Source organism: Canis lupus, chromosome 1, assembly GCF_048164855.1.
Source record: "Canis lupus baileyi chromosome 1, mCanLup2.hap1, whole genome shotgun sequence".
Lineage (NCBI taxonomy): Eukaryota > Metazoa > Chordata > Mammalia > Carnivora > Canidae > Canis > Canis lupus.
The window spans coordinates 6,956,107-6,977,421 of NC_132838.1; the positions used below are offsets into that span (position 1 = coordinate 6,956,107).

The 21,315-nt window shown below is 47.5% G+C and overlaps 2 long non-coding RNA genes across 21 annotated transcripts in view; one reads left to right on the forward strand and one right to left on the reverse strand.

Annotated features, from left to right (window-relative positions):
- Positions 1-5,635, reverse strand: part of LOC140630302 (uncharacterized) — a 24,980-nt gene extending 19,345 nt beyond the window's left edge. For 4 of the 19 annotated variants that reach the window (XR_012028084.1, XR_012028082.1, XR_012028081.1 and 1 more), the window contains exons 1-2: positions 3,175-4,652; positions 1,491-1,627 (exon numbers count right to left, since the gene is read on the reverse strand). This is a non-coding gene — a long non-coding RNA (uncharacterized lncRNA). Of the gene's footprint in view, positions 1-1,490; positions 1,628-3,174; positions 4,666-5,420 lie in introns of those variants that run through there. The other 15 variants (XR_012028080.1, XR_012028085.1, XR_012028093.1 and 12 more) reach the window with 14 other exon arrangements.
- Positions 5,636-11,304: 5,669 nt separating this feature from the next.
- On the forward strand, positions 11,305-20,596 carry LOC140630333 (uncharacterized). 2 transcript variants are annotated; one of them, XR_012028100.1, is made up of 3 exons: positions 11,305-11,496; positions 11,641-11,729; positions 13,821-20,596. It is a non-coding gene; the product is annotated as an uncharacterized lncRNA (long non-coding RNA). The 2 variants fall into 2 exon arrangements; XR_012028101.1 differs by lacking the exon at positions 13,821-20,596 and adding an exon at positions 12,504-12,613.
- The last annotated feature ends 719 nt before the right edge of the window (positions 20,597-21,315 follow it).

The window sequence follows — 21,315 nt, forward strand, 5'->3', positions numbered from 1 at the left end:
ACAAGGAGCAAAGGAATAACCACCAAAAAAAAAGAAAGGAAGGACTGTGCTTGTTGACACAATGGGGCCTGTGGGAGGAGGGAGGCTCCCTCACACCGGAGCTCCAGAGAGTCCTTAAACGTCTCACCTTTAAGACACTGTGAATGGATCTGAATCTCTGGCTACGTAGCATCTTCAGAGTATATTTTGTGACCACTTAGGTTTTTCAAGATCACTGTGGTAGCTTAGATACACCTCAATATACCATCCTCCACCCTCGACACTGAGTAGTATCCTTTCCAAAATGCAGCCAGAATAATAATTTTTTTGGTGAAGACATATGCCTTTTTTCTTTTCTTTTTCCTTCCTTCCTTCCTTCCTTCCTTCCTTCCTTCCTTCCTTCCTTGCTTCCTTCCTCAGCTTTCCAGGGCTCCTGGTATAAAGACCACCAGAACCCCCCTGCCTGTCCCTGCAACCTGCAAAAACACCCCGCCCCCACCTTCTCTCCCCCCCTCACTTTTTTCCAGCCCATCCCACCTCCTTTCCAGTCCCGAGGGTGGTCCCACCGACTCCCTCTCTCAGGACCAGTGCTCCAGCTGACATCCTCCTCCTGCCCGTCCCCATCAGCTCCTTCTCATCACATTTCAGATCATGTATGCCGGCCTCAGATAATTCTTCCCTGACCAGCAGACTAGAACCGGCTCCCAATTTTACCTTCCCAGCACATCCCATATTTACTTGCACAGCACTTCATGTTTGTCATGATAAATATGTTTGTGGAATGATTTGATGACCTCTAACTGTGAGTTCTGTGAAGGCAAGAACCGGGTACATTTGCACACCATGTTATGCCAGCGTCTACTTCACTGCCTAGGATACAGTAACCACTCAACACTTTCTAAAATACAGTGAATGACTGTTAGATCAGATACAGTCTACCTAGAGAAGGAAAGGAAGACACTTTAGAAATGGCCTCATAACTGTGCAATGTCACACGGGTAGTTGTGCACTAATGCGCCAAGAAATAGTTCCTTTAGTACATTTTGCAATTAATTTTATATACAGCCTCAGATGCAATTTTGAGGCCAATAGCCAGTCCCCTGTAACATCCGATGGCAGCTGGGAGCCCACGGAAGGGCTGTCACAGCCCGGGCTGCTAGTTCGAGTTAAGATTGTGCTCGGTCACCTCGTCTTTCTAGGTTTCCTTGGTTTCCCCATTTGTAACATCAGTATCGTGTCAGATCTGTATGATGTGTTTAAGTTGTGAAATTCAGTGAAATAAGAGGCGTAAACCTGCAAACTAATTTTAACAGCTGCATAGAGTATTCAGATCAATGGAAACAGTGACAAATTGTAGCAGTTGGGACAGAGAAGTCCTAGAAGCTGGTTGCCTATCAGGAGAAATAAGCCAAGGCAGACAGATCAAGAGTGAAGGACCTGAAGAGGGAGTAGCCAAGGTTTTGAACACATGATGTTTGATTTTCATTTAAAAAAAAAAGAGAGAGGAGCACCTGGGTGACTCAGTGGTTGAGCGTCTGCCTTCGGCTCAGGTCGTGGTCCTCGGGTTCCTGGGATGGAGTCCTTCATCGGGCTTCCCACAGGGAGTCTGCTTCTCCCTCTGCCTTTGTCTCTCATAAATAAACAAAATCTTAAAAAGAGAGAGAGAGAGAGAGAGAAAGAAGGAGAGAATTCAAATCAGACAAGTAGGGACAGAATCAGGCAAATTGCTCAAAGCAGTTGTCACAAATAGAAACAAAAAAGAAACAAAAACAAGCTCATATATAGAAATTTAAGAAATAGTTGCAATGTAATAACCATACCTGGAAAGTGATTTATTTTTTCTTTGTTCTGGTGGACTACTTCAGATCTCAGATTGTGAAATCATCTTTAAGTTCTATTGTTTAAGATGTTTACATGTATATAAATAAACGTGTGCATAATGGGCCCGTTGCGAGGGTATTCACCTGTTCTGTGATCCTCCCGCAGTGCTTGGAGCTGCTTGCCTGGGCCACCAGCAGGACCTGGTTACCTCGAAAAGCCTCCCAGTTATTGAGTAGCTGCACTTCCTGACATGTGACCCCCAACCCCTTTCCACCCCATAACTTTATGCAATTTCACACGGATAATTGTGTACTAATGAGTCCAGAAGTTGTTCCTATAATATGTTTTACAATTAATCTGGGGCACAGCCTCAGACAGTTTTGAGGCCAATAGTTAATCCCTAGTGACATGTGCCCAGGAGGAGATATCGCTCCCTCCCCGCCAACACCCTCCCTTCTCCTCTATGAAAAGCTAGCAGCTATTTCAAAGACCGAGAACTTCCAAGGAAGAAACAGTCTTATTAGAGTCTAAGGGGAGTTTTTAATAGCGTCGCAGAAGTAGGCCATCACTGTACCCTCAGCAGATGTCAGAGAAGGTGACAAGCTGAAACGTTTGACATCACCCTGTCTGATTGAAGGGAACATGGCCAGTTGATGGCTGGAGGTTCATTGTCCCCTCTAGCTTCAGGATTTTATAAAATCCTTAATCAAAATGTGAGTTTTGGTTTTCTATATAACTTAGATAGAATAGGTGTGTGTGTGCATGCAGGTGGCTTTTGCACTTTTCAAAAATGAATTATGTGAGACTTCTGTAAGGTCTAGTCCCAACTGTTTGCACATTTGTCAACTAAGCACCTGTAATCAGTCCTAGTAATGACAAAGTAATCAAGGCATATTAGTGGCCTCTTCCCCTTGGGTGCGATGTAGGGGAGCCAACAGGAGACACGGGGAACTTACGTCCCCCTCCTTCCTCACATCCCCAGCTCCCTACCCATTCTGCTTTCTTTACCCTGCCTTCTGCTGTCTTCTTGTACCTGTTGGTTGTCTCACGCCCAGGGATTTCCAGTTCTAGGAGAGAGAACTGGGGAGGCATGTGGCTCTTCCATCTTTCCCAGAACTGATCAATAGGCCTTTGAAATACAATTATGCTCAATTATTTTTCTGCCCAACTGCCGAAAATTATGTGCCCGTTGTAACAAGAAAAAACCCAGTATTAAAAAGGGAGTAATTTGATTAAAGTGATTTCCAGGGGTAACGTGCTATCTCGAACGGCCCATAGAAACATCACAAAACATATTCACTTTGAAAGCAGTGATGAGATGGCTTCAAAAGCTGACAAACCCACATCTGTGCTTGCCCGTTTTTATTCACTTACTGGAAGTTCTTTGAGCCACATCTTTCCATCTTCCTTTGAGGCTGAGTGGCTGTCAAACTGAGGAGATGCAAGGGTGTCTGCTAGGGGAAAAGGAAAACAAAAACAAAAAAACAGAACAACAAAGATTAAAAGCTTTTGATGCATGGAGCGATCTGGGTCGCAGTGCATTTATCTTCCCCCCCAGGAGAACTCCTGGGACTTCCGAGGACATGCGAGTGACAGGAAAGTTCTCTGTGTCTGGGCTCCGCCAAAGTATCTTGGGGGCAACCAGAGCTCCCACGAGAGCACCGCTCCGCACGGGGAGGGGTGCGGGCACAGACGCCGTCCAGGGACACCGCCACGGCCGCGGTTTCCCACGGGGACGGAGCCGCTACCTCGCAGGTGCTGCTCTCACTGAAGAGATGCAGGAGCCTGATGCTCAGATGCGGAGAGGCGGTCCCTCCGGGATGGAACAAGGCAGATCACCAAAGTCCCAGGTGCCCCCAAACGTCAGCTCCTTTCCCAACCCCCGAGGGCCCTGTACGGGCGGGGATGGTCCTCGGGCGCAGCTTAGCGATTAGGCTGCACGTTGCACAAGAGCTTTTCGGACTTGGGAGTCCGCCGCCGCCGCCCTGCACGGTGCCTCCAGGAAGCGCGGAGCCCGAGGCCGTGGGCGGCACGTGTCGGGGATGCGGTGCACGGACGTGTGGATGCGGCTTTGCGAGCGGGCCCTGCACCGAGTCCAGGACCCGACCCGAAGCACCGCATTTCTGCGGATATGCGGGTTGACCTCTACCCGTGTTCGTGTAAGATGTATACGGATCGTCTCCGTGTCCGGTAGGTATTTATTACACACTATACGTGTGTAAACGAGCATGGATAAGACGGGGAAAATTAAAGCGTGTTCTATGTGACTCTTGCTTTAAATTTGGGGTGTCTGTGAAAGAGAGCGAGCGGGGCCACGCACGGAGGCAATAGGCACCTCTCGGGCCAGCATGATGACGGGGCCCGTGGCCTCGGGGCAGGCGCGCTTCGGAGGAGGCCCCCTCCCGTGCCCCGGTTATTCAATCGCACACGGATCTAGATGCTGTTTCCACGGTCCTGGGCACACAAAACTCCGGTTGAAAAAATCAGCTGACCTTCAGATGGGGCAGCTATCCCTGCGGGGGGGGCCCAGGGTGCTGGCGGGAGGCCTCAGGAGGAGAAGTGGAGGGGGGAGGGGGCAGGACGGGCAGGGGGGCATGGCGGGAGGGGGGGCGGCGAGCCCCGCCGCGTCCTACGACCCCGAACCCCGTGCCAGGGAACGAGGGTGGGCAGTGTCTCCAAGCTGAGGATGACCTCCGCCGGGAGCCACCTAAGAAGCCGCAGGGAAGTCCTGAAACCGCAGGGAACCGGATTCTGCCGACAGCCCGAGTGAGACCGCAGGAGGCTGCCCTCGGGGGCGCCGGCAAGGAATCAGGCCGCGCAGCCTTGCCCCGGGCCCGCGACGGAAGGGGGCGAGGGCGGCCCCGCCGAGCCCCCTGCTCCCCAAGCAACCTCCCGGAGCCGCGCTGGCCGCTCGCCCCGCAGCTCCCCGCCCCGCAGCAGCTCCCGCCCCGCAGCTCCCCGCCCCACAGCTCCGCCCCGCAGCTCCGCCCCGCAGCTCTCCCGCAGCTCCCCACCCCGCAGCTCCCCCCGTCCCGCAGCTCCCCCCGCCCCGCAGCTCCTCCGCAGCTCCCCGCCCCGCAGCTTCCCGCCCCGCAGCTCCCCCTGCCCCGCAGCTCCTCCGCAGCTCCCCCCGCCCCGCGGCTCCCCCGCAGCTCCCCCCGCCCCGCAGCTCCCGCCCCTCAGCTCCCCGCCCCACAGCTCCCCACCCCGCAGCTCCCCCCGCCCCGCAGCTCCCCCCGCCCCGCAGCTCCGCCCCGCAGCTCCGCCCCGCGGCTCCTCCGCAGCTCCCCACCCCGCAGCTCCCCCCGCTCCGCAGCTCCCCCCGCCCCGCAGCTCCCCCGCAGCCCCCGCCCCGCAGCTCCCGCCCCGCAGCTCCACCCCGCAGCTCCACCCCGCAGCTCCCCGCCCCGCAGCTCCACCCCGCAGCTCCGCCCCGCAGCTCTCCCGCAGCTCCCGCCCCGCAGCTCCCGCCCCGCAGCTCCCCGCCCCGCAGCTCCACCCCGCAGCTCCGCCCCGCAGCTCTCCCGCAGCTCCCGCCCCGCAGCTCCCGCCCCGCAGCTCCCCGCCCCGCAGCTCCCCGCCCCGCAGCTCCCCGCCCGCGGCTCCCCCTTGGCCCCAACCAGCCGTTAGATCCCTGCTGGCGCCTGTGGCCCGACGGGGGAAGGGCTCAGGGCCGCGGTCGGCGCTGCCTGGTGCCCTGATGGCAGCCGCGTGTCTCGGCTCCAGCGTAGCCCCTGTGGGGGCAGAACTACCGGCTACTGGGGAGGGGCGGCGGGGCTCCCAAAACGCGGGGCCCGAACGTGCTAGAAACTGCCCTCCTCGCGCTGTCTGCGAGCGCGCAGGTCCACCTCCGCCCGGACACCGGCGCTGCGCGTGGCCGCTCCCGGGCCTGGGCTCCCGGCTCCGCAGCCCCAGGCGTCGGCTCCCGTCGGGCGTGAAGGGCGCCCAGCCCTCGGCTGCCGCGGCGGGTCCCGGGTCCCGGCCGATGCTGCTCGGATCCCGCAGGGGGAACCTGTCGCGGGCCTGCCGTGGGCCGGAGCCTCCCGGAGCAGCTGGGCCGGATGGTCCCCGGGACCCCGGGGCGGGCGCGCTGGTCCCCCACGGCTTAGCCAATGCCTGGGCGTGGGGTGTGCCGCCTGCTTCTCCGTGCCCACGGGGGCTTCTGTGGCGCGCGCTTTGCCCAGGCGACCCCGCGGTCAGCGGCTCTTCCTGCCCAGGCCGTGCTCCCCGTTTCCCCCACCCAGACACCTAGTCAGGCCTGAGGTCCCCCCTGCCTCCTCCGCTCCCAGGGCCTTCCTGTTCCGCAGGTCTCGCCCCCACCAAACCTCTTCCACTGGCACCTGCTGCCCCCGGGACCACCCCCAGGGCTGCTGGCACCATTCAGTGCTGCTGGTGGTGTAGGTGGTGCAGAGCGGTCTCCCTGGCTGCTCTGGACACAGCTCTACCCCCCCCCCGCCCCCCTCCCCCCCGTCCACCCCCATGTGCCCATGGCAGGAACTTGGCTTTTAGCTCCAGCACAGCCGCCTTCTTGTGAGTGTGTGAGCGGTCCCGATCCTTTTCATTATTCTGTTTCTTTTTCTGCTTAAAGCAGGGAGCTTCTATTTCTGTTGCAACCGAGGAGCCCACCAGGGAGACCGCCCCAACCCTGCAGCCTCCAAACTCGGACAGACCTCTTTCCAGAGTGTTTTCAAGGAAACCGTGATAGAGAGAAGCCCGTTTTTATTTACCTCGTAGGAGAAACAGCAAATAACCGCTGCCTTGTTTAGAGGAAAGGTCCTAGGAGATGAGATTTTCAAGGTCACGGTTCCTGAGCCTGCCAGGAATCAGGTGAGCTTGGATCTGCAAACAGGTGGCGCATTGTCGATGAAGTCAACTCCTGGCCTAGGGACAGGAGGCCAATTTGGCTTCAGAACGTCTCCATATTTTTGGACCTTGCCTGATTCATACACTTTATCCCAAAGGCACCTTACGTCCGCAGATGAGCTTTGCTTTGTCTTGTAGGTACTCTCTCTTCACAATAACTGCGTTATCCAAAAGTGTGCTTTCATTACCAGCTGAAAGTTTGATAGGCAATCAGGGAAACTCATCCCCTAGGTCTTGGGAACTGTCATGTCCTTGTCATCCTGAATCCTTTTTCTGAGCATTGTCCCGGTACCCCGTATTGATTCTAAGGTGGCAAGTTTCCTTGCTGTTCAGGGTCCCAGACTTTGTCCCACATCATGTCTCACTTGCTCATCACGACGATTGTCAGAGAAGTTAATCTCTGCCTCAGTGATGAGGACACTGAGGGGCTCTGAGGTTAATTGACTTGACCAAGATCACCAAGCTCATAAATGGAGTAACCGGAATCCAAAATTAGGTGTCTTCATTGTAAATATCATTTGTCTTCTGGAAGAACGTGTTGATTTTCTCACTGCGTGTTATTCTGGTTTGAACTCATTTCTGGATTTGGCATGAGTTAAATTCAATTACACTGTGAGTGAGTTTTTTTGTGAATATGTTTCGACGAAGAACCTACATTCTACTTTTCTTATAATGTCTTATTCCAAAGTAAATTTATTTTTGCTTTTAAAATATGGTTATGTAGAGGTGATTCATGAAGAAATGAAGGGAGCTCATCTTCTTTTCTATATGCAAAATTGAAGGGCCACTTGACTCTCTCTATATATAAAGTTTATCTTTATATATAAAGTCTCTCTCCCTCTCTCTCTATATAAGCTATATCTATAGATATAGATACAAATGTATTTATTCCTGTTTTATATATATAGATACAAGTATATATTCCTGTGTGTGTATATATATATATATATATATATATAAAGCTGATATATATAAAGTTAACATGGTGATTTCTTCAGATAATAAGTTAAAAACCATATAAATTGCTTTATTAAAAATCCTTTAAGATGATTTCAGAGCTCTATTTTGACAGTATTGTTCTAAATTGAACCTATTATGGGGTACCTGGGTGGCTAGGTTGGTTACTCCTCTCTCTTTTTTTTTTTCTGATTTATTTATTCATGAGAGACATAGAGAGAGGCAGAAACACAGGAAGAGGGAGAAGCAGGCTCTCTGCGAGGGATCCCAATGCAGGACTTGATTCCAGGACCCTGGGATCACGACCTGAGCCAAAGGCAGACTTGCAGGCACTCATCCACTGAGCCACCCAGTCGTCCCACTCCTCTGACTCTTGATTCGGCTCAGGTCATGGTCTCAGTGTCATGAAATCAAGCCCCACAGCAGGTTCCACACTCAGCGGGGAGTCTGCTTGAGATTCTCTCTCCCTCTGCATCTGTCCCTCCCCCTACCTGAGCACACACTCTCTCTATATATAAAATAAATAAATCTTTATTTATAACACATCTATTATTATGCAGAGAAACTTCTATTAAGAATGGCACCACCTGAGCCACCTGGGTGGCTCAGTACATTAAGTGACTGCCTTCTGCCGGGTCATGATCCCAGGGTCGTGGGATAGAGCTCCCCCCATCCCCCATTGGACTCCCTGCTCAGTGGGGAGCCTGCTTCTCCCTCTCCCTCTGCCCCTCTCCCTGCTTGTGTTCACTCTTTTTCTTTCTCATATAAATAGATAAAATCTTAAAAAAAAAAAAAAAACGGCACAACTGTTTGAAATTCAGTTAGCTACAGATGCAATCTCACTGCCTCCTGGTCTCCCCCTGGATACCTCATGCACCTGGACAACACTGGTGTGATCCAGCATTCCAGATGTCTCATGAGTTCTCTTTCAGCACCGTGTGCTGTGTGTGTGCACCTCTAAGGTAATGTCCAAGACATTGTCCACATTGTCAATCACCACGCAGCACTGGCAAGCGGGAGAATGAGGGCCGCACGGGGCCTCGGGTCTGGTTAAAACTCGCCCTCATGCCCTCCCTAATGTGACATGTGAAGTGTGGATTTTCTATGCCCTTTGTCTCTGTAAGTGCTTACGGGGGACTTATGTAATCTTCTGCTTGACCAGGCAGGAACCAGCGAAGCAGGGCTCCTTGTCTCACCATGTCAGCCTCTTCAGTTCAAAATTTTCAGATGGTCATTGACCTACTTCTGCTTTTGTTTCAAGGTTTGCTCAAGGTAAACACGATTTTAAGAAATCTTCAATGAAACGCCTACACTGGTCAAATGGATTAGAGATTTGGATTTTAAGGGAAAATAATTGATTTTATTAAAATTGATGGAAACATAAATTCTTTAGGGATGTCTAAAATGGATTGCAGTTGTGGAGACAAAAACATATTCTCAATTATTTCTTCCAAATGACTTTCTGGTAATAGAAAATCCCGACTTAACAGAACCCTCGGAGGGCTGAGTGGTGGTAGTACCTCGAGGACACCACGAGAGGGGGCTAGGGACTCTCATATGGACAAGAATGGAACTTTCTACAAGCACAGAGGTTCTAAAATCTTGCTTTGGTGGCTGGATCTCATCCAATGAACCAGCACTCCCGAATTGTGTACTGATTGTTTTAAATGTGATTAAAAGCCTAAAATACAATTATTTTATGTTAATGCCTGTCCCTTGCCTCTCTGCCTCCAGAAGCAGTGGAATAGAATAGGCATGAGCATTAAAGGGGAAACCGCCCCGACACTTGCATATGGAAATAAGTGCTTCCCCTTCCACACTCCACAACCCCTCCAGGTATTGATCACAAGTCAAATAAAATACAATATTAATTGCAAAATAGATTTTGACCGCCTGTTTTCAAACTAGATGAAAAATTCATGGTTTGCTTCTAGTTTGTTGATGCATTAACTTTCATAATTAAAAAAAATGTTTGCAATCGACTTGCTGTTTTGAGTGTAGGCGATTGAGCAGAGGGCACCCTACGAAGAGCTAGCAGAGCATTAGCGGCCACCTGGTTATGGGCCGCAGCCCTGAGGCCAGGTGAGGGCCCTCAGGAACAGGTGTCTGCGCAGGTGTGACGTGTGGGAGGGTGCACCTGCCACCCTACCTCTGCGGCCTCCCCTCCTGTGCGTGTCTGTACAGAAGGGGGGCCCTTGATAACAAGCTGATAACGTCAGCTTGTTTTATGCTTCTCGGAAGACTTTAAGGCAATAATTATTTCAGAAGTTAATTGGGAAAAAAAGGGAAGAAAAAGAAGTTAATTGGAGTTAAGGAGATGTTCTCTTAATGGATTATCATTCAACCCAGATTTCCTTTTCCTTATTCATTTTATTTTATTTATTTTTCTATTTCTTAGACATATTGACATCAGCCCATGTGACTAGGGCTGCTTCGGGCTTAGCTGGATGCTCTCTGCTTTGTAAATTTATAGAATTTCTGCTTCCTCTAGTTAGTTGTATGCTTACCAAGAGGTGGTTTTGTTTCTTCACCACCGTGCCATGGCTGAGCTTATTATTTTAACTGTAGCATAGAATCAATTGTCATCTAAAGGGATGAGATATGAAGCCACAGGAAGAATTTTTTTCTGTAAAAATTATATTGAATAGTTTTGAAAAACTTGATAGAAATAAGTGGGAAAAAAACCACTGTGTATGAGTGAGAGATTTAGAAGATTGAAGAAAACATAAAAATTCATTCTGATTCTGAAATCGGATTGCTTCCCAATTCTGCAGATTCCTGCTCTACGTTAGAGAAAATGAAACTGAAAATCTTAAAAGATGCCATATGGCTATTATTTACTCAAGATGGACTAGATCAAACTTTACTAAAGGGAACACAGTACAGGCAACCACAGGGGTCAGTTTTAAAATCACACAGTATATTTTAATAACTTTTCCTGTCTTTGTGTTTCAAAAGATGAAATTAGCTTCTTTGTCAGTCCCTGTCTTCTGGATTGTGGAAAGCTTTTAAATGTATGTTTCTGAGATTTTTGTCATCTATTCGAATTTACATAGCCATTTCATGATTGACGGTCAATCAAATAGGTTTCAACTTCCTGCTGTGGTTTCTCTGCCCCTCAGCTTCCTTCTTTTTTCTTTTCCTTTCCTGAGGGGGCACCTATGGCAGATGGCATCCTCCCAGGGTCCTGACAGAGGAGTACAATCCCCACTGCTCTAGGCTCTCTATAGCTGTCCCTTCTTCCTTCTGTTACCCACCCCCCATTCCCACAAAAGTCAACAGGCCACCAAAAAGGACACGCTCCTCTCTATGACCCTGATTCCCTTAGTGCCACATCCCTCTGGTTCATCTCCTCCACAACTGAAGAGCTTCTGTGTCCTTCCTGTGATGGAGGAAGCTGTGCTTACAGACTGAATCGCCCTATGCAGTGGTTCATGTTATGAATGTCCAACTTTGGTTTGGGTCTATGTGTGTGCATATGTCATTCTCTCTACTTTTCTTAATACTAATAGATCTGTTGTGTTTTCCACGTATTACTCTTTTGAATTTGAAGAATGAAGCCAAAGTGATAACAGCTGGGAAAATGTAAATAAGCAAAATTTCCCTGATTTTACAAACCTATTTTCTTCATTCATTTGTTTCAGGAGTCTCCCTACAGTGTTTTCTGGAATGGATAACTGAAGGTTGCTCTTTAAAAGCAAGAGGCTAAGAGAAATATATAAAATAAGCCCAGACATATGGATGCTTCATGTAGTTTTGAGTTCATTTATTTATCTGCCAACGTTGTGGTTTCAGAGCTCTTTTTTAGAATGGAGCATTACCCCGTGGGGAAGGGGGGAGGAGAAGGAGCCCTCACCTAGCCCAGAGGCCGTGCAGGTATACATCTTCAGGCTATTATACTTTTAATTCCTTTCTTGATAACTTTTTAATATTTTCTAACTTTTTGGTATTTATTCACAGAATTCTTGATTATTCAGTAATTTTCATCCGTTTTGTACTCTATAATTCACACTCTTCCAGGCATTTGGGTGCATCCTTCAACAAAGTGGAGATGCTTGCACCGTGGGTCTTATGTTCTTGCATACAACATCCATAAACAAAACTAACAGGTAAGTCACATAGTGAGGAGGTGGTAGGTCCTTGGGGAAAAGTAAAATGTAGACTAAGAAGGATTTGGAGAGCATGTTGTAAATTCAAATGAGCTGGAACAGGCGGGCTTTCTGGGGAGGCGCCATGAAGTAGACACTGGAAGGGAGCATGGGGTTTAGCTAGGTGGACACCTAGGGGAAGAATATTTCATTTCATTCAGAGGAAATGGTGGGTGCTGATGGTGGGAGGTGGGGATTGGCCTGTGGGCTTCCTGGAGGAGAAGAAAGACAGTGTAGGTGCAACCAGAGAAGAGCTGGGTGGTGGGGGGGTGAGACTCCACCCACAGAGCCAAACCAGTTCCTACTCTTCAGTAGGTGGAGCAGCCTGGGATTTTTAGTAGGTGGAGCAGTCCTGGGATTTTCTATGTACTCCTTGGCCATGATGTGTCAACAGTGAGATGAGTGAAAGATGAAATGGAGGATCTGGACTGAGGGAATGGAAGGAAGAATTTGCTGTCACATAGCTGGGAAAGCTGCCATGGAGCAGATATGACGAGAGAGATTAGGATCACACCATGCACACAGCATTTTGGGGATGTCTATTAGACGTCCAAGTTGCTATTTCATATTGGTGGCTGGCTGGATATGAGTCTGAATTTCAGGAGCTTGAGACTTAAAACCCAGATATAGAAATTGCCAGTATATAAATGGTCCGAGGCCACAAGACATGGTTGGATTAGCAGGGGGTGAGTAAGCACAGAGAAGAGAAAATAAACCTGAACCCTTGACACTCAGGAAACTAGGGGAAAAAAGGAGAAGCCACAGACATGTTCCTAAGAGGGGAAACCACTGACGTAGGAGGAACGAACACCAAGGGAGTATGGTGCCCTGGAACCAGTGCAGAGGTATGTCAAGGAGGAGGAGGAGGCATCTGTGGAATGCTGCTGATGGGTCAGTAAGGAGAGAATGAGAGCTGACATGCAGTGAGCACCCCGTGAGGGTTCATTGGGACCACAGCGAGGGCCAAAACCCCGGGCAGTTTCTCATTTATGATAGTGTGAAACCCCAGACCTTTATTTGGTGGCCTCCCTTTGGAGGGCATGACAGGATGATTTATTTCCTTGATGTGCTATTAATTAGTGTAGAAGACCCTGATCATCTTCCCAGCTGAAAGTTACACGTTTTTGCTCCTTTGACTTGGCTCCTATAGTGATTCTAGATTTGTTTGACTTGATTTCTTCAAGTTCTTTATCATATTCTAATGAGAAGATCTGAAACCTGATTTCTAAGCTGGATGTCTTCTCTTCTAGGGTCTTACCTAAACGTAGAAAATAAACACAACAGAGTAGCCCAGATTAGCCCCCCTTTAGTGCATGGTGACATTTTATTTTATTTTTTATTTTTTTATTTTTTATTTTTTTTTTAATTTTTTTTTTTTTTTAATTTTTATTTATTTATGATAGTCACAGAGAGAGAGAGAGAGAGAGGCAGAGACACAGGCAGAGGGAGAAGCAGGCTCCATGCACCGGGAGCCTGACGTGGGATTCGATCCCGGGTCTCCAGGATCGTGCCCTGGGCCAAAGGCAGGCGCTAAACCACTGCGCCACCCAGGGATCCCGCATGGTGACATTTTAGTGATAACGTGCATTTGCCGTGAACAGTATGCCCTCTTTGACTAGGTATTCTTAGAACTTTGGTTTAGTGTCTCTTTATGTCTTGCACCCTATCACCGATTCTTGGTCCCACTTCTTAAATACCGGGACTGACTTGGAGAGGGACTCGGTGCGTGCCGCTAGTAGAACTTTGTGTCAGAAATAATAAACATGCCACTATTGTTTTGTGTTTTTGTTTTTGTTTTACTATAACATGATATAAATAAGTGACCAAGGAGAATGCATTCCAGGAGGATTCAACCACAACCTCAGAAGATGAGATTAAGAAATTTGGTGATGATAAGTCCAATATCGTAATTTCATTTGATGCAGAAATACTTCTGTGCCCAGAGACTTCCTGTCTATGTGTGCATCTCTAGTATCAATCTCTTACTATGTGAAGATAACTCGGAATTTAGATAATAAATATACTACTCTTTTTTTTTTTTTTTTTTTTTAGCCCTACAAATGTTTTCTGGCCACAGGTATCAGCTGTCCAAAAATTCTAGGAAGAAACAAGAGAGAACACTTTTCGTGGCCAGATCTATCCAAAATGATCAGATTGGGGACTGACGCAGCATAATTTTGGGTTCCTGCTGGCCCCATGCTCAGCTCTATTTGCATCCAACTGCTTCTTGTTTTTCCCATCGAATGGGAAAGCTCTCTTCCTTCCTCTGGGATTTGCTTTGCGTGCCTTTGGCATGACATTGGGATTTATGGATTTGCAAGCATCCAACCCACATGTCCTTAGGAGACACGACGACTCAGGTTGCAGAAATGCATGTGTGGCTCCCAAGGCCGGTGGGGCTTCCACATTCATGGGACTTGGCACAACTTAACAGCGCCCGCGGCAGGTGCACCGCAGGGTAGTAAGGGCAGGCACTGCCTCTGTGAGATCTTCGTGCTCCATCTCCGCCTCTGCTCTTCACTTCATCCTGAAGAATTCCGATGCCCCATTATTCCGGGAATTGAGGCCGAGGAGTGGAAAACTCTAATTGTTTCTCCAAAGTGAGAAGCCACTTGAACAGCAGAATCAATTCCAAAGTAATTACTCTTCCTCGGGGTATCTCTTGAAAGTTTATCTAGTGTTTGAAAAAAAAAGAAAGAAAAATACAGTCCTTGAACTTAGGTGGAACGTGTGAATTGAAGTTCAGAATCAAAAGACTGTCGCTTTCTCTAAGTAACCGCGGGTTATCTCCCTGGGAAAGCCAAAGCACAATGAGAAGCAGGATTGTTTTCAGGCAGTTTTCACAGCTAATGTAGTAAGTGTATTAGGTGGAACGCACATCCCGGGTTTCTCTGCTCAGGAAGATGCAGAGGGAAGTGCAAGGGGCTCAGTGAAGAGTTTATCTCTGTATTTAATCCTCAGTGAAACAAGGCTTCATACTTGACTGGGGTTTCCTAAGAATTTTAAAATAAATCAGTATTATGCACAGTTGTATGATTAAGAGGCTATGTATATTCACCAAAACCCAGTCTCATCTCCCCCAAAACCCACCCATAGCCAACACTGCCATGAATCCTGAGCCAGCACATCCTGGCGGATGTGAGAAAGGACACAGCAGAAATCACTACGTGAGCAAACACCCAGGCTGTAGTCAGAAGGAAGCTCCCCCAGAATGGAATATGTTCCCAAGTGCCGTGAAGAGAAGCATTTGGAGGCCAAGAGAAGTTTTCCCATTGGAGAACTGTTGAGAAAGATGGTTTGTTCTCTACCCACTATTGACCAAGCTTCTCAGAGAGGATGATGATAAAGCTTCTAAGTAGCTCTGGGGAACCCAGGAGCAGGGGATGCTTCGTTTCTCCTGGGCGAATATCTGGGAAGAAGGGGGAACCCCATTTTAGAAACTGCTGGTGATTTATCCAGGCAGCAGGATCACAAATAGCCTCACTAGGTCCCCTTGGTGTCACATGGAAGCCATAGGACACTTCTTGTGTGACCTGGATAAGTATGTAGAGCATGAGTGAGCAGAGACGAGAGGCCTTGCGTGTAGATTCTTATGATGGCCCAGCAGGGCCTGAGGGGGTCACCGAATGAAGACACAGAACAGAGACTGACCACAGGGAACAGGTGCTTGCTCCCAGAAAGTCACACCAGTACTTGGCCCCTTAGAACCCACAGGATGGAGAACATCTCCAAAAGCTTGAGATTAAACTTATGACAACCCGGGAATGAAGGTTCTTTTTGATAGATACATGAGTTTGTGATTTGTGATCTGAATTCATGATCCATGTTATAAGGAGAAAATAGAACATGCTGTGTGAACATAACAGAAAACCCTATTTTTGATGACAGGACCATGGACCATCTCTCTGATTATTTGGTCTTGAGTAGAAAAACCAAAGGTAGAGAGAAGTTAATATAGGGGAAAGAGCAGACTCTTCGGAAGAGGCAGGGCTTATGGGAAGGTGTGGAACTGGGAAGGAAGAGGAGATTCAAGATGAGTAAGTGCAGGGGTGAGACCCAGCCGAGGGCACCGGGCTGCCCAATCAGGCCACGTGTCCCAAAAATTGTAGCAGACATCAGCTTTATCCTGAGTGGAGTGGTGGGAAGGATCCCAGCAGGGAAGTGACATGCTCAGATTTATGTGTTAAGAATCCTCAACTGCTGTGTGACAGACAGACTGAAATTCGTACAAGGATGAAATCGGGGGAACCTGTCAGGAGCCTGAGAAAATAGTGGCTTCCAAATGCCAGTGACTTTGACCAGGGCTCTCTGCTCAAGGTAAATTTTGGATTTGGTGATGCACCGAATGGAAAGGAGCCCAGGAATGCTTTTTAGCTTGAGCAGCTGGGCAGGTGGGGAGTTCTCCTGAGATGACAGGGCTGCAGGGCCATGGAGGTAAGTGAGGCTGGGCTGGGAGAACAGGTATTCCTTCTGGATGGCTTCAGTCTGAGATGCTCAGGAACCAGGAATAATTCAGTATAACCGGCAAGGATTGGATCTCTACCTGCAAGATAAGACTAGCAATGCCAACAGCATCTGAATATTCAAAATTTGCTTCTATGTGTATTCCTCTCCTTGGGTTTGTGTTTGATTTGGAAACGTTTAGTGTTCATCACTGCAACTGTGAAAAGCACTATTTTGCTGATATATTTTTCTATATGTTAAAAATTAATGTGGCCCTGGAAATGTACTTATTTAATTATTTTTGAAGGTGACGACATACTTCTCTTTTGATCCATCACGGATAACTCTATAGCTAGCTCTATGAGAACAGATATATCTAGGTGTTTTGTCTTTGTTTTTTTTTTGTTTTCAGATTCTCAGGTAATAACTCTGTTGCTCTTGTGAACTTTACCAGTAAAAGTTGGATCCACGTTTCAAAAGAAGAGGGCTAGATAAATTAGTCATTTTAAATTGATAGTGTTACAGACATTAAAAACCCAGATATTGGCTTCTAAATGTCATTCTCTAATAAATACCACTTGTTGTTAGAGCTCCCAGGAGAGACGATGGATTCTAAGTCCAGGACAGCAAATGCATAAGATGGGCCACATATAAGAATGGGGAAGAAAGCTGTTAAACATAGGGAAAAGGAGGCCGGGGATATTTTTAAGTAATGCAAGCTGACTGCAAAGTGTTACTCTGCTTGCGATCCGGGAACAGAAAAAGGATGTTTGTGGAAAAACTGGGGGGATCCAAACAAAAATCGACCCTTCCGTGAAGCTTTCTGTATTTAGTTCTGATAAATGTGCGGTGGTTATATCAGATGCTACCGTCAGAAGACACTGGGCGAAGGGTGCCCAGGAATCGACTGTCTTTTGCAACTCTTTGGGAAATCTAAGATGACTTCCAAATAAAAATACTGAGATGAAAAAAAAAAAATTGTATTTGGAACCATACTAGCCCAGTAGCTGACTGGAAAGAAAGATGTTGAAGGCAGTTCTTATGGGAAAAAAAAAAAAAAAAAGAAAAATTATTGTGTAGAGTCCTTTTTTGTCTTTCGTTAGCCTGGTTAAGGTGCCTCACAATGACTCTTGGACACTGGGAGTGATACACACGGAAGTGGTGTGTGTGCGGGGCTCAGTTCCTACATCTGTGCTGTGGGGCCTCTGGGAGCACAGGTGCAGAGGGTGTGGAAAAGGAACTCTTCGTAACCGGGGACCTGCCAGTCTAGACTAGCTCATCACCCGAGCCACTAACGGCTTTTGTTCTAATCCACCAAACGATGGTGAGAAATGCCTCTGAGACCAGCGTGACGGTGGAATTACTGGGTCCTCTACCGGCAGCAAATTATCCGTCCCTGTCTTTGGCTTTTCTCGGTAGTGCTTGGCAGCTTTGCTTATTTCTCCTTCCTGGAGGAGGCCTCTTGTGACTTCCTTTTAAGCCCCTGATGCTGCAGACACTTTCCCAGCTCATAGGCTGCACCTGCTCAGCTCTCCCTGCCCCGCCTCCCCGGCCTCGGCCCCACCCTCCCCTGCCACAGCCCAGGGGACTCTACTCCCCTCCAAAGGCACCCACCCGGGAAGGGGGCTTCCCCATTTCCCATGCGTTAAAGATCCACGAAAGTTCACAAAACCGAGTGTCTCTAGGCCACCAGCCTCGAATATCCGACAGCCAACTGACATTTCCACCTGCCCCCAAATTCAATCTGTCCCCAAAGCAGCTACCTTGGTTTTGTGACCAAGTACGGGCTTCTCCGTTTTGTTTAGGCAAATGCTCAAATACTCCCTAAACCTCTTGTAATCACTGTCTCCTTATTCTTCATATTTATTCTGAGAACTCACGGCCACCTGCCATCGTGTGAGCGTGTGTGTGTGTGTTCGTCTTGCTTTTGTTGTCTCCCTCTTTGAAATATAAGTTTCTGAGGGCAGGAGTTTTGTCTTCCTCATCCTCTTAAATCTCAGAATCTAGAACGATGTCTACACAAGAGAAATTCAAGAGATACTTGTTCAGTGGATAAGTGGAGATATCAGGCCATAAAAATAGGAATGAGTCAACGAAACAATCAAAGTCCTCAATCCTTTTGTTTGTTTGTTTTAACTTATGATAAGCACGAGTCCTGGGTTCTGTATGGACATGGGAAGATAGACCCAGCAGCAGAGTTGTCTGCCCAATATACATGCTCCACTCGCTCTTTCATAACACCACCCAGCTTGAAAAGGGGGCAAGTGTGAAGTCAGGAAAGGACTCCCTTCTCTATTTCTTTGTAAGTAGATTATGAATATATGTGACAAACTTGTAGCTAATTCAGTGTTAAGTGAGAGGATTGTTTATGACATCATGGAAGATGAGTTTAAAAGATGCTAAGCCATATGTGGCATGCCTCTTTTTGTCCTTTCTCTTCCTCATCCGTACAACATGGAATATGGCTGTAATGGCTAGAAACCCAGCAGCCATGTTGTGCCATGAGTTGATCTGCTGGATAAAATCAAATTCTGTGGAGGTAGAGCGGAACAGCCATAGTCTGGCCCTGAATAAGATGTGGGAATTGCCATACTAATCATAGATTTCTGATCTCTGGGTTTATCTTCCACATGAGGTAAAGCCATGTTATTGTATTTTATTTTTCTGATAAATGCAACAGAACCTAAGCCTGGTACTGGGTTTGAAAGGCATGTCTTATATGTGCTGTCAAATATGTCTTCATAAATGCAGTCTCTTCGGCTTTTTGCTGCGTCCCTTATTTCCTGCAGGCCATCCAAGCTGCTCTCCTCCTTCCCAGAAAGACAGCCCCGTAACAAGGAATAATTAAAATACAGTGAGGTCCCAATTCATATGCTGCTCAGAGACAGACCGAGAGAGAAAGGAAAAGAAAAGGAAGGAAGGAAGGAAGGAAGGAAAGAAGGAAGGAAGGAAGGAAGGAAGGAAGGAAGGAAGGAAGGAAGGAAGGAAGAAAGGAAAAGGAATCCAAAATGTATTTTACTAATTGAACACTTAGAGTGTGTGCATCCGTGTGTATGTGTGTGTTTCTGTGTGTCTGTGCGCATTAAACATTCCACGTTTAGATAAAGACAATTAGGAATCAAGAAATCAAAAAAGCATAGCAAGCAAACAAAATGTGTAGTAATGAGAGTTTTATTAGCTCTGGCTTTGCTTTCAGATTTTCGCTTGGTTTGTTTGGTACCAGTTTGTACTTCACAGCTGCTGCTTCTTTCCGAAGTTTCTTACATCTCAGGGCAGAGTACCAGCCAGGTCACTCCGCTATAAATCAACCCCAGGTCTAGAGGAAATGAAGACAATGCTTGTGTTCCCCAGTGGGCAGTAGCTGAATTGAAGAGAAACAGATTTTTTTTTTTTTTCTAGCTACCATCCTAGGGCTCATGTTCAAATTTGGGGAAGTGTTTATTTTTATTCCATCATATTATGAAGACTATTGGTGACACAGAATCAGCCAGTGAACGAGAGGGGGGAAAAAAAAGACAGCCAGTTATCTTGATCGTGCCACTGAATGTAAGGGGAGAAGAAATGGAAGCCCATCTTGATAGTAACGCGCAGGGTCTGGTGTGGTTGCCCTGCCAACGAGCCGGGGGAGGCTGCTGTGTTGGAATGTGGAGTAGAGGCTGACTTTCACACTTCCAAAGTGTTAAAGCAAAAGTAGGCTTCAGAAATTTTCAAAAATTCATCTTTTTAAAATACCGCAAGATTTAGCCAGAGAGCTGAAAACCCCTCAACGTCCATCAGTTGGTGAGCCCATAACAAAATGTGGTATATCCATACAACGGTGTTGGATTTGCAAGAAAGAGGAGGAAGTTCTGACTCATGTGACATGAACAAATCACCAAAATGCTGTTAAGTGACAGAGGCAACACACAAGAAACCATCAATTCTGTGACCCCATTTATCTGCAGTGCCCAGGTCAGCCAGAGGCAGGAAGTAGATTTGGGGCGGTGTAGGGCCCAAATCTCCTGTAGGACAGGAGAAATGGGGGTGACCCCAGGGAAGTATGGGGTTTCTTTTTTGGTGTGATGAACAGAAAAAATCACTTGCATTGTTGTGATGGTTTTTACTATGCTGTGAGTACACTGGAAAACACAGATTTGTATATTTTTAAATAGGTACATTTTATGGTCTGTGAATTATTTCTGAAGAAAGCTGTTAAACATAGGGAAAAGGAGGCCGGGGATATTTTTAAGTAATGCAAGCTGACTGCTCAAAATAAAAGTCATGTTTCTTCCTCTATCAGAAACGGGCTGCCACTTATTTGTTGTTGGGAGCTGGTATCACACGACCGTACAGCAATAATATCGGGGGCCGCACGCAACCATCTAAATCAACGCAGGCTGGCTAAGCCCAGGGTTACAAGATGACACAGCAGATCTTTCCCTATGGAACAGGAAGTCCACTTGAAAATAACACATCTCTACTTCATTTAATAAGAGTATCTTTTTAGGGGATAAGTACCAAAAACCCAAGTTAACCTAAATGTGCACAATTCAGCACAAATGGAAATATATTTATGTAAGTTACATATGAATTATTCAGTGTCCAGACACCAATCTTATTTTGCATGAAATTACATTGATAGTGGCTACCCGGTCCTGATGCAAATTAAACATTCGCAGAGTCTGACCCTCTCTTTCATCTCTGCACTGGATGGGGCTGAGGGGATGACCTTCATTATACATAGTCAGTTCTTTCCATTTTTCCAAAAATGGCAGGTAATAGGCCCTGCCTGAGGCTATTACTGTAAAGGACAGGAACAGAATAGCATTACGTGGCTCTGCAGGACGCTCTTGGGTGCCATGTGGGGAATAGAGCAAGGCCCAAAACACTTGCCCTCAAAGATCTTCGCTTCTAGGTGGAGAGAGGTTAATCGATCAATACGATTTAAGGAACCGTTAACAGGTGACGGCCCCTTCGAAGACACCCATGTGGGTCTTTGAAGCAGCCTGAAGTTCATCATCAGTCTAAAAGGATCCTGGAAACATTCTAGAGGAGGGAAGCTGGAGGGTTCTGTACAATATAGGTTTGATCTGTGCAATTAACCATTTCTGCTCTTCTCCCATTA